Here is a 13,657-nt window from a genome sequence, read left to right as displayed (position 1 = left end):
GAAACTCCATGCGGAGAATCCGGTGACTGTTAGTGCTGATCTCCTTGTCCTATCACGTGGTCCAGATAAGAGGGTGTTGGTAGCTGCAGCTTGCAATGCCAATGGTGTCCATTACAGCTCCTATGAGCGTGAACAACATTTGAAGACACGAAATAGTGGCATCACAACCAGTGGAGATCACTTGACAACCAGAAAGAAGAGATCAGAGTCATTTGACCATTATGGTCACATAGAAGAGGTTATTCAGTTGTTCTATAGTGATAAGGTTACTGTCCGATCTGTGGTTCTATTTAAGTGTTATTGGTACAACCAAGATCCAAACAAGGGCAAAGGTGCCAGAAATGATGGGTATTTCATATCAGTTAATACTACGCTCGATGGTACAAGGATGATCCTTATATTTTGGTACCTCAAGCGGCCAAGGTACTTTTCTTGGAAGACAGATCTAGAAAAGGATGGCAGTATGTGCAAAAGTTTGTGGCAAGGAACATATATGATTTGGATGAGAATGCGGATCCAATAATTGGTGCCCAGCAAGATGATTTCGCTGGTTGTATGCAAACTAAAGTTGCTGACATTGATGAAACCTTGTTGGATACAGGTATCCCTGCACATGATGGAGAAGTAGATTTCACTGTTGAGGTTAGCATAGTCGACAAAGAGATGGATAAACTGAAGCTACCTGGTGAATCTCAGGAGGAGAATGGACACGACGAGCAGGATGAGACCATGCACGAATATCAGAATGAAGACGGAGGTGATGATGATGATGATGATGATGATGATGATGATGATGATGATGATGATGATGATGATGATGATTAGACTCTTGTCTCTGTATCATGCTGTGAGATGAAGAACCATGATTTGTTTTGATTTTTCTATTTGGAAAATGTATGAGTCCTGAAGACAATTATCTGTTGGATTGTAATCCCATGATGACTAATTATTTATGTTTGTTGTCCTACTAAAAGTTGGTCAAACTTAATTGTGTGGAAGTAATCCCATCTTTGTTTGATTCATAGGGTCATATCCCATAGGAAAATAGAATGATAGTACTTGATCAAACTAATGCAGAATATCTTATAACCACAATCAAATAGAATTTCTCTTGACATAGGATTCAAGTTGGCATGGCATCCCTATCATACAGGGGTTTTATTCATACTATGCTACAAATCGAAAATAAGATGGGTCAGCACTTTATCGCGGCAGATAGGGCAGCTGGCGTTCATTACAAACCAGGAGAAGATGCACTTCCTATGGAACGGGTGTTTGCATCCCCGGAGACGCACCGTTGTGCGCCGCGACAGCCCCAGCATGCATATGCTGCAGTGGCCGTCCTCCGGCGCAACTAGGACCCAAGCATCTGCAGCGCCGGCAAGTTGACGATGAGCCGGTGGTCCACCCTAAGGGTGAGGTCGAAGTGGAGGCCACCGAGCCGACGACACGCCTGCTGCCACATCAGGTGCATAACATCGTAAGGCATGATGATGTCCCACTCCTCCTCCGTGAGGTTCAGGTTCTTGAGCAGCCATACACGGGCAAGAATCTCGCGCATAGTTCGCACGACATTGCCCCCACTACGCAGCTCCCTCGGAGGCAAGCCAAGATCCAGCACCACCTCTTCGCAGGGTGTAGTGGTGATATCGTCCTCATCCAGTGGGGCAGGGAGGGGCCGGCCATCCTCCTGAGCTCGTACGTCCTCGAGAAGAAGATGTGCACTGTCATAGTGTACGGGGACGCCTCGCCCTCGCCCACGGCCGGCGGCTCGCCGACGGAGAAGTCTGGTCGTGCTTGCCGACACACGGCGAGCACGGAAGACATGTGGGCCAGACTCGATGATGCGCTCGCGTGAGGAGCGCTCTAGTAGGGGCGTCGCCGCCAATGGGGATTCTTCGGAGGGCTGTGGGCGGCGGCTAGTCGACGGTGAGGTGGTTGGTGTGAGATCTCTGGGATGAGGCCAGGGGAAGTGGGCGAAGTGCTCGGGACTAGGGACTGCCCTCAACTTTCCGCAGTAGTATGATAATAATTGGTGGACGAGGGAGACTAGTCCAGAGACTACCCAAAGTTGATAAATCATGTTCGAGGGAAAATGCCCAAGATTTATTATCAAAATTCAAGCTAATTTCGCCGATTTTGTTCTGCCGTTCATTAGACATCATCCAACGGCCTTGGTCTCTGGGATTCGCTGCTACAGTGTCATCTACTATTTTCTACCCAATTCCAGAAACATCCATAAAGCTAGTAGATAGCTTTCCTGCTTGTTGGCCCCAACCCATTTTTTTAATCTTTTCTTCCTTATCCCCTTCACTCATGCTAGCAGCTACTTGCAGCCATTGCTACACCAGCGAGGTGATCTCTATGATAGGCACGGTTTTAGTAAGACAGCATGTTGTAGATAGCTAACCATGAGACACATGCCTCTCTGGTTGAGACTGAGCTCGCTCTTGTGATTGGGCTCCAATGGTCGAGGTGAGTCACAGCTGCAATGACAGAGGTTTGTGCTGAATTAATTAGCACGTAGGCGTAACTAGCACTAGATGGAGAAGGCATAGTACACATATCGGACACGAAGTCGCGTCGGCGAGCAGCTCGCATTCACTTGCATCGATGCGGTACAACAAAGATGATGAAGAAGGATTGGAGCTTTGAAGGTAGTCGAAAAGTTACAAAAATTAATACGTGCAAAACTTAACCCGTATAAACGCACATGCATGGATAATTTTACATTTACGCATGAGAAAGACATGTCAATTTTCAGTACGACATGGTTTGATTTGTCAAATTTGATGCTCCTTAATGCATTTTAAGTGAAAATTACAGGTTTATTCATTATAATTGCCGATTTTTAACGTTACGTGCAGCTGACTAGCAAACTATAAGTGTGTGATTGCTTGCTTCCAAAATAAGGATATGTAATCATTTTGTATAAGGTAGTACCAATTAGTCGTTATATTGCAGAACTTAAAGAGTTTTGAGAGATTCAACTCGTTGCTACTCCATAAGAATGGTCATGTTGACAAATTTGATCCAGTGTTGAACAGAGCCAGAAACATTTCAAAAACTTGAGCATGGAAGAGGCTAGGGGTAAATGCCCCAAGGCCAGCCGAGCCTATCGTAGGTGCCGTCCCGAGGAGGAAGTACCTTAATTTGGGGCGCGCACGGACGCTGCGGTACCCCGAGCTCGAGACGCCGCCGTACCGGTAGCTCGACCCGCGACGAGGCATGGCGGCGGCGGCGGAAGCGGAGTGGCGGCGGCGGAAGGTAAAGCTCCTGCTGACAAACATATTAGGCACAAATGGGCAACCTTCAAGAACTCCATGTTCCATTTTTTTTTGTCGGGATAACCCCATGTACCACCTTCCCAATAGAAAAAATCTTGTTCAACCTTCCCCTGTTGGGCCCAATATTTCACTTTTGGGTTGCCAAGGAACATCTACATGGTAATTGTTATCGGTCTACTTGATCCAGCTGTCGAAGCCCAATAACTACAAATGGGCCTTTCTGCTCATGCAATTTCGGCCCTTTTCTAATGAAACACAGATCCTATGATTGGCAAATAAAAATACACGGAGATTCTACATAAAAGTTGTTTTTATTTATTTTGAATTATAGGGTTCCAATTTTTGAAACTGCTCATGCCCAATATGAAAATCCTTGATCGCTCCATACCCACATGGATAACGGTATTTTTAAAAATTCATAAAGTGGATTTGAAATTTAAAACATATCCTAATAATTCCTTGATTTAATCTATCAACTTGCAAGATCTTGGAGCCAAAGAGCTTGTATTAGTCTGCGAAAATAATACTGATAAACCTGTCGTTAACAAGAAATGAAGGTTTATCGTTCGTAGAGGATGCCATGTGGGACCCATGAGACAGTGGCGTCCTCAACGTTTCAAAGAAAAAGGCAAGTAGCCCGAAAATAGGGGTAAAAATAAATCCTACAAAGGAAACATTTATAGTTCATAGAGGCTGACATGTGGGACCGATCTGCGTTTGCATCCTCATCATTTCGAAGTCGGCAGGATCGAAGAAAAAGGCAAATAGCCGTAAATTAGGGGTCAAAAATAAATCCAAAAAGGAAACTTTTATTCTTCATAGAGGATGACATGTGGGACCGACCTGCCAGCAGCGTCCTCATCGTTTCAAAGGGCGCGAGGATCAAAAGAAAAAAGGCAAATAGCCGTAAATTAGGGGTAAAAAATAAATCCAACAAAGGAAAGGTTTATTGTTCATAGAGGCTGACATGTGGGACCCATGAGCCAGCGGCGACCTCAATTTCAAAGGCGGCATATGATCGAAAAGAAAAAGGCAAGTTAGCAAAAATCAGTGGGTAAAAAAAATCTAAGAAATGAAACTTTATTGTACAGTCCCATGAGCCAGCACCTTACTCAACGTTTCAGTGGCGGCATGAGATAGAAAGAAAAAGGAAATTGACCAAATATCAGGAGCAAAAAATAATCCAAGAAAAGAAACTTTTATTGTACATAGAGGATGACATATGGGTCCCACTTATACAAGCTCTTTCGCTCCAAGATCTTGCAAGTTGATTGTACATAGAGGATGACATGCGGGCCCCTTGTGTCAGCAGCTTAATCAACGTTTCCAAGGCGGCGAGGATCAAAAGAAAAAGGAAGTAGCCAGAAATTAGCGGTCAAAATAACTCCAAGGAAGGAAACTTTTATTGTTCATAGAGTATGACATGCGGGACCCATGCGCTAGCAGCTTCCTCAACGTTTCAAAGGGGGCATGAGATCGAAAGAAAAAGACAAGTGACCAAATATCAGGAGCCAAAAATAATCCAAGAAAAGAAACTTTATTATACATAAAAGATGACATGCGGGTCCCATTTTGCAGCAGCGGTGTCAGCGTTTCAAATGCGGCTTGAGATCAAAAGAAAAAGAGTAGCCAGAAATTAGGGGTAAAAAAAAACTCCCAGAAAAGAAAGTTGATTATACATAGAGGATGGCATGCGGGTCCCATGACCCAGCACCTTACTCAACGTTTCAGAGGCGGCATGAGATCGAAAGAAAAAGGAAAGAGACCAAATACCAGGAGCAAAAAATAATCCAAGAAAAAGAAACTTTTATTGTACATAGAGGATGACATATGGGTCCCACTTATACAAGCTCTTCCGCCCCAAGATCTTGCAAGTTGATTGTACATAGAGGATTACATGCGGGCCCCTTGTGTCAGCAGCTTAATCAACGTTTCCAAGGCGGCAGGGGATCAAAAGAAAAAGGAAACAGCCAAAAATAAGAGGGTGAAAAAAATCCAAAAAAGAAACTTTTATAGTATCGAGGATGACATGTGGGTCCCATGAGCCAGCAGCTTCCTCAACGTTTCAGAGGCTGCATGAGATCGAAAGAAAAAGGCAAGTGACCAAAAATAAGGGGGTAAAAAAAATCCAAGAAAAGAGACTTGATTGTACATAGAGGATGACATGCGGGTCCCACCAGTCAGCAGCTTACTAACGTTTCCAAGGCGGAAGGGGATGAAAAGAAAAAGGAAATAGCCAAAGATCAGAGGGTGAAAAAAATCCAAGAAAAGAAACTTTTGTAGTACATAGAGGATGACATGCGGGTCCCATGGGCCAGCAGGTTCCTCAACGTTTTCAAGGGCGGCATGAGATCGAAAGAAAAAGGCAAGTGACCAAATATCAGGAGCCAAAAATAATCCAAGAAAAGAAACTTGATTGTACATAGAGGATGACATGCGGGTCCCATTGTGCGGCGATGGTCCCAACGTTTCAAATGCGGCTTGAGATCAAAAGAAAATGAAAGTAGCCAGAAATTAGGGGGTCAAAAAAAACTCCAAGAAAGGAAAGCTTTATCGTTCATACAGGCTGACATGTGGGACCTATGAGGCAGCAGCTTACTAAACGTTTCAAAGGCGGCAGGGGATCAAAAGAAAAAGGAAATAGCCAAAAATCAGAGGGTGAAAAAAATCCAAGAAATCAAACTTTTATTGTACATAGAGGATGACATGCGGGTCCCATGAGTCAGCAGATTGCTCAACGTTTCAAACGTGGCATGAGATCGAAAGAAAAAGGCAAGTGACCAAATATCAGGAGCCAAAAATAATCCAAGAAAAGAAACTTTATTGTACATAGAGGATGACATGCGGGTCCCATTTTGCAGCAGCGGTCTCAACGTTTCCAAGGCGGCACAGGACCAAAAGAAAAATGAAGTAGCCAGAAATCAGGGGGTGAAAAAAATCCAAGAAAAGAAAGATTTCAATTGGGCTGCATCTGGACATCTGGGCCTTCGAACTATCCTTCTGGGCCTTTTGACTCTTACAATTTCAGCCCACTCCAGAACATGAAAGTTCGGATTTTTCTCAAAAAAAAAAACAGGAAAGTCCTATGCTTCGCCAAAACAAAAAACAAGGAGATTCAAGATATAAGTTGTAAAAATAAAGATTTAATTTATCCGTTTGCAATAGCTCAGAGCGAAATACACTGTTTATTGTTTGCAAAATAATCAAGATATCACATGTTTCTTGTACGGGGAGGCTGACATCAGGGACCCATGAGCCAGCAGCGTCGTCAACGTTTCAAAGGCGGCAGGGGATCGAAAATAAAAAAAAACCAAATATCAGTTGGTAAAAAAATCCAAGAAAAGAAAACATTTATCGTTCTGAGAGGATGACATGCGGGACCGATGAGGCAGCAGCATCCTCAACGTTTCCCAAAGTGCGAGGGGATCAAAGAAAAAAAAGGAAATAGCCAGAAATTAATTAGGGGTTCAAAATAAATCCATCAAAGGACAGTTTTATTGTTCATAGAGGATGACATGTGGGACCGACCTGCCAACAGCGTCCTCATCATTTCAAAGGCGGTAGGAGATCAAAAGAAAAAGGCAAATAGCCAGAAATTAGGGGTAAAAAATAACTCCAAGAAAGGAAACTTTTATTGTTCGTAGAGGATGACATGCGGGACCAATGAGCCAGCAGCTTACTCAACGTTTCAAAGGCGGCATGAGATCGAAAGAAAAAGGCAAGTGACAAAATATCAGGAGCCCAAGATAATCCAAGAAAAGAAACTTTATTTACATAGAGGATGACATGCGGGTCCCATTTTGCAGCAGCGGTCCCAACGTTTCAAATGCGGCTTGAGATCAAAAGAAAAAGAAAGTAGCCAGAAATTAGGGGGTCAAAAAAAATCCAAGAAAATAAAGTTGATGGACATAGAGGATGACATGCGGGTCCCATGAGCTAGCAGCTTACTCAACGTTTCCAAGGCGGCAGGGGATCAAAAGAAAAAGGAAATAGCCAAAATTCAGAGGGTGAAAAAAAACAAAGAAAATGAACTTTTATAGTACATAGAGGATGACATGCGGATCCCATGAGCCAGCAGGTTCCTCAACGTTTCAAACGTGGCATGGGATCGAAAGAAAAAGGCAAGTGACCAAATATCAGGAGCCAAAAATAATCCAAGAAAAGAAATTTTATTGTACGTAGAGGATGACATGCGGGTCCCATTTTGCAAGCCGGTCTCAACGTTTCCAAGGCTGACAACCAAAAGAAAAATGAAGTAGCCGTAAATCGTGGGGTGAAAAAAATCCAAGAAGAAAGATTTCAATTGGGCTGCATCTGGACATCTGGGCCTTCAAACTATCCTGCTTGGCCTTTTGACTTGTACAATTTCAGCCCACTCCAAAACAGGAAAGTTCCGAATTTTCTAAAAAAACAGGAAAGTCCTATGCTTCGCAAAGACAAAAAAACAAGGAGATTCAACATATAAGTTTGTTTATGTAAAAATAAAGATTTAATTATCCGTTTGAAATAGCTCAGAGCGCAATACATTGTTTATTGTCTGCAAAATAATCAAGATATCATATGTTTCTTGTACGGGGAGGCTGACATCGGGGACCCATGAGCCAACAGCGTCGTCAACGTTTTAAAGGCGGCAGGGGATGGAAAGAAAAAATAAACCAAAAATCTGTTGGTAAAAAATCCAAGAAAAGAAACATTTTCGTTCTGAGAGGATGACATGCGGGACCCATGAGGCAAGAGCCTCGGCGTTTATTGTTCATAGAGGTTGACATGTGGGACCCGTGAGCCAGTAGCGTCCTCAACGTTTTAAAGGCTGCAGGTGATCGAAAGAAAAAATAAGCCAAAAATCGTTTGGTCAACAAAATCCAAGAAAATAAACATTTACCGTTCTGAGAGGATGACATGCGGGACCCATGAGGCAGCAGCATCCTCAACGATTCCAAGGCGGCAGGGGAAATATCCATAAATTAATTAGGGGTTCAAAATAAATCCATCAAAGGAAACTTTTATTGTTCATAGAGGATGACATGTGGGACCGACCTGCCAACAGCGTCCTCATCGTTTCAGAGGGGGCAGGAGATCAAAAGAAAAAGGCAAATAGCCAGAAATTAGGGGTAAAAAATAACTCCAAGAAAGGAAACTTTTATTGTTCGTAGAGGATGACATGCGGGACCAATGAGCTAGCAGCTTACTCAACGTTTCAAAGGCGGCATGAGATCGAAAGAAAAAGGCAAGTGACAAAATATCAGGAGCCAAAGATAATCCAAGAAAAGAAACTTTATTGTACGTAGAGGATGACATGCGGGTCCCATTAAGCAGCAGCGGTCTCAACGTTTCAAATGCGGCTTGAGATCAAAAGAAAAAGAAAGTTGATTGTACATAGAGGATGACATGCGGGTCCCATGAGTCAGCAGCTTACCCAACGTTTCCAAGGCGGCAGGGGATCAAAAGAAGAAGGAAATAGCCAAAAATCAGAGGGTGAAAAAAAAAATAAAGAAAATAAACTTTTATAGCACATAGAGGATGACATGCGGGTCCCATGGGCCAGCAGGTTCCTCAACGTTTCAAACGTGGCATGAGATCGAAAGAAAAAGGCAAGTGACCAAATATGAGGAGCCAAAAATAATTCAAGAAAAGAAAGTTTTATAGTACATAGAGGATGACATGCGGGTCCCATTTAGCAGCAGCGGTATCACCGTTTGAGAGGCGGCAGGGGATCAAAAGAAAAAAGAAATTGCCAAAAATCAGAGGGTGAAAAAAAACCAAGAAAATGAACTTTTATAGTACATAGAGGATGACATGCGGGTCCCATGAGCCAGCAGGTTCCTCAACGTTTCAAACGTGGCATGAGATCGAAAGAAAAAGGCAAGTGAAAAAATATGAGGAGCCAAAAATAATTCAAGAAAAGAAAGTTTTATAGTACATAGAGGATGACATGCGGGTCCCATTTAGCAGCAGCGGTATCACCGTTTGAGAGGCGGTAGGGGATCGAAAGAAAAAGGCAAGTGACCAAATATGAGGTGCCAAAAAAAACTCCAAGAAAAGAAAGTTTTATAGTACATAGAGGATGACATGCGGGTCCCATTTAGCAGCAGCGGTATCACCGTTTGAGAGGCGGCAGGGGATCGAAAGAAAAAGGTAAGTGACCAAATTTGAGGTGCCAAAAATAATTCAAGAAAAGAAAGTTTTATAGTACATAGAGGATGACATGCGGGTCCCAGTTAGCAGCAGCGGTATCACCGTTTGAGAGGCGGCAGGGGATCGAAAGAAAAAGGCAAGTGACCAAATTTGAGTTGCCAAAAAAAACTCCAAGAAAAGAAAGTTGATTGCACATAGAGGATGACATGCGGGTCCCATTTAGCAGCAGTGGTCTCAACGTTTCCAAGGCGGCAAGGGATCAAAAGAAAAAGGAAGTAGCCAGAAATCAGGGGGTCAAAAAAATCCAAGAATAGAAAGAATTTTGGTTCATAGAGGATGACATGCGGGACCCATGATCCTGCATCGTAAACGGCTCGATCGGAGAACGTTGAACGAGATGGCGCGATCGAGAAAAAAAACAATGCCAGAGAGGCTGCCATCTGGGCCCTACATCCCTCGGCGGTGCGGATTTGCGTTGACTCGGCCGGCGAACCCGAGATTTCGAGATGCACCACGTCCCGGGCCACCATACGCGACGTTTTGGCCGCTTTCGTCGGGCTAGGTGGCCTCAAAAACGAGAAAAAAAAAGTTTTGACATGCACCACGGAGGGACCCAAAATCGTCGGCCATGGTACACCAGCAACCACGGCGCGACTTCAACTTCGTCGGCCATGGCAACTTTTCTTGTAGTGTAGGGAAAATAGGGCGTTGCCACTGACAGCCCTTGTGGAGGGTATTTTATATGGCACTATGAATTATTTCAAAGAGAGACGCCAGTTGGCTGTGAGTCATATGCTGGACAATCCAAACACTCCTTACTGTCAGGCCATTATGGAATATATGGATGTCAAGATGAAGAAGTGTATGTCACACACTGTTCTAGGCATCGGTAATCAGGAAAGGAGGTTTGAGGTGCGCTTACCAACCGACAAGTTTGGTTGTGTGAATGCGGTGAGAACACATGAGGTCAGAATTGGAAATGAAGAATGGCCATCGTGTGAGTGCACATGCAACAAACCGAGGTTGCTTCACCTTCCATGCTCCCATGTGCTGGCAGCTACCAGCTAACTAGGGATGGACTCAATCTCTTTCGTCTCTCCATATTACATGAAAGAGTCTGTGCTGAACACCTGGACCGGTGAGATGGTAGGATATAGAGTTGTGGGAAATTTTACTACGGTGCTAGGCTCTCTTCGCCTTGCTGCTAGGCTCAAAGATATCATCGTCGTCCTCACTCTCAACCGCCCACCGTGCTGGATATTTCAAATCTCTTTCCCTTTCTTCTTCATTCTTCTATGTTAGTGACTTCCACTTCTCATTCAGCCTGATAAGCTCACACCTTATTTCCCGTGGGCTGCGAGCAGGCATCTTCTTGACTGGCCATCCATAAGACCAAGTCTCAAATTCCCTACCCACCTTACGGAGTAAGGCGTCGCTACTGATGAACTCCTCGAATGTCTCTACCTTACTATCCCTCATCACTTTGCGGGCCTCCTCTAGAAGAGGCCCGGCCATGAATTCGTTGAAAAGATGGGGGGGGGGTTCTTATATGGGGGATCCATCTTGTTGAGAGAATACACTGAAACACAAGGAAACAGTGGGGGGTTTTTATAGGCTAGAAGGGATGACTTTCGGCGGGAAGATGTGAGCGGGAAAAATTGGGCGGGAAAAAGTGGCGGAAGATTTCGGCGGGAATAAAAGGCAGGGAAATTAGGCGGGAAAAATTGGGCGGCGAATTTCAAGTGGAAACAATAATACTAAAACTGAAATTAAGATACATTCAAGCTGAAATTAAAATACGACTTATCACTACAACGAAATTTAAGATACAACGACAAACTAAAACTGAAATTAAGATACATAGCCAGTACGACACATCACACTAGTTTTCCTGCGTCCACCGTGGCCATTTTCCAGACTTGTCGCCGCGTTCTTCTGCCGCTTGCGCTTCAGCAGCTCTTTCCCTTAGTCTCTTCCTCTCCGCTTCACGAGTCTCCCTGCGCACCTCTTCCTCTGTAAACCTACGTGCAGCCTCATCATCCATCCTCTTCTGATTCACCTCGCGATTACGAGCTTGTTCCGCCCTTAGTTTCTGTATCTGCCTCTCTCGCTCTGCTTTTTCATTAGCACGAACCTTTTCCCAACGCTCCTCCTCAAAGAACCTTTCCCATGCACGCCGGTGTTTCTCCTCAACCTCCTGGCGCGTCCAATCCGGCTGCTCCGTGTCTATCCAGTGAAACCATTTGCATAGGGGCGGTGGAGACTGCAACACAAACAGTAACATTAAATCACATTCATACATAAATTTATGCCTACATAAATTTATATCGAAACATACCGGCGGTCTGGTGGACGACGAAGCTGAACTACGGGGTGGATCATGCTCATAGCTCGCACACATGAAAATTTTCATGCCGAACCAGTCGGAGAAATCCTCCACCTGCTTAACCTTAGCAAGACGGCCGCACCAACAACGCTCCGCAGTCACACCCGGGGGCAAACTTGCAGCCTTCGCCTTCACCGGCCTAAACTCCTGGTCAGAGCACGGCACACTCATGATGGCTAAGGGTGAGCAAACAGAAAAGAGATAGAGATTGAAGCACTTTTGCAGCCAAGAGTAGCGATGCCTGCTTTTATAGGCAAAAATTCGACAGCGTGGCGGGAAAATATGGTGGGAGATAGTGGCGGGATAAAATTGGCGGGAGATGGTGGCGGGAACGACTGGCGGGAAGGAGTGGCGGGAAGGGCGGGCGGGAAACACGGCGGTGTGAACGCGAAAAGGCGAGAAAAAATCCTGGAGTTAACAACTCGGGTTCAGCATGCCCGATTTATAGAAATCGGGTTCAGCATGCCCGATTTATAAAAATCGGGTTCATAAACCCCGAGTTCTTCTTTCTCGTTTTTTAATTTTTTTCACGCCTTGGGGAATCATTTAATCGGGTTTCTCAACACCGAATTTACAAATTCAGGCTCCTCTACCCCGATTTTCGAAACTCGGGTTCCTCGAACCCGACGGTGTATTATTTCTGAAAATTGGTAAAAACGGCTATTATTCCTGGAATTAATAATTAAAAGTGTATTATTTAAAAAAATGCGCGAAAAGTCAGGCTGAATAAACTAGGAAAACTAAACCAGCATGATAATAACCAAGAGAGTAATTGTTTGCGACTTGTTTTATTACCCCGAGATCTCACAAATTTACATATTTCAAAATTTATTTAGAAAAACTATGCCACAAAGAGCAGACAGTGTTGACAAAATTACATGGATTATGAAATCTTTTGGGAAAATGAACTAGGAGCAGAGCGATTGGTACCCAAAGAAGTACTGCTATGCAAACTTTGCGCTCGCACAAAAAATCACAGTGACTAGGAGGAGATGCATCAAACAGAAAATCCTAGGTACGGAGATGTGCAAATCTACTTGGGCCTGGACGGAATCAAAAAAGTAGTGCCAAGGTAGACACAACAACGCTTCCGGATCAAGAGAATGGAGTTGAGGAGGTAAACAAAGATGAATTGCGGCTCCATGCCCATGTGGCACGCTGGCCACGGGGACCTCCTTGTCTCGGCTCCTGAATAGGCCATGGCGACATCTGAATGATAAAAGACGTCATCGATGTGGATCGATCAGAGAGAACTTCACTGAACCTGAATAATGCAATAGATATATAGCAATAAATGAAACCTCATAACCGAAACAGTTCACAGAACAATAGAAATAAGAAAGCCAGCATGAAAACTGCCAAAGATGGGAGAACTTTACATTCATTTAGATTCAGATTGACCATAACCTGCTATTTGCTTACCAAAAGCAACAAATAAAACAGAAAGAGCTATGTGCTTGAATATCATAAACTTCTCCTGGGGCATAGATACAGGATATTTGGAAGCCTTATATGGGGGATATAGTGATAGACACATGCTATGTTGACTGACTATCTCGCCATAAACAACTTCATAACTAAATTCGGTAAATAGTAAATCTAACATTGTGTTGGATACATTAAAATAACTGCAGGCAGTAAATTAGAAACACAGCTAACGAAGACATCAAAATATAAGACATCGCTCTTCAACAGTACTACTCTCTAATCAAAAAAGGTTCCAAATGGCACCACATACAACACTACAAGCCGCCCCTGAGCTGATAATTTACTGCCTAAGAGCATCTCTAGCAGATACGGCATATTTGCCAAAACTGCATAATAACCGCCCGTATGCAGTTTAGGGCTA

This window comes from Lolium perenne, chromosome 6, assembly GCF_019359855.2.
Source record: "Lolium perenne isolate Kyuss_39 chromosome 6, Kyuss_2.0, whole genome shotgun sequence".
Taxonomy (NCBI): domain Eukaryota; kingdom Viridiplantae; phylum Streptophyta; class Magnoliopsida; order Poales; family Poaceae; genus Lolium; species Lolium perenne.
The sequence above is the reverse complement of the archived record's forward strand: the minus strand, read 5'-3'. Positions refer to the sequence as shown.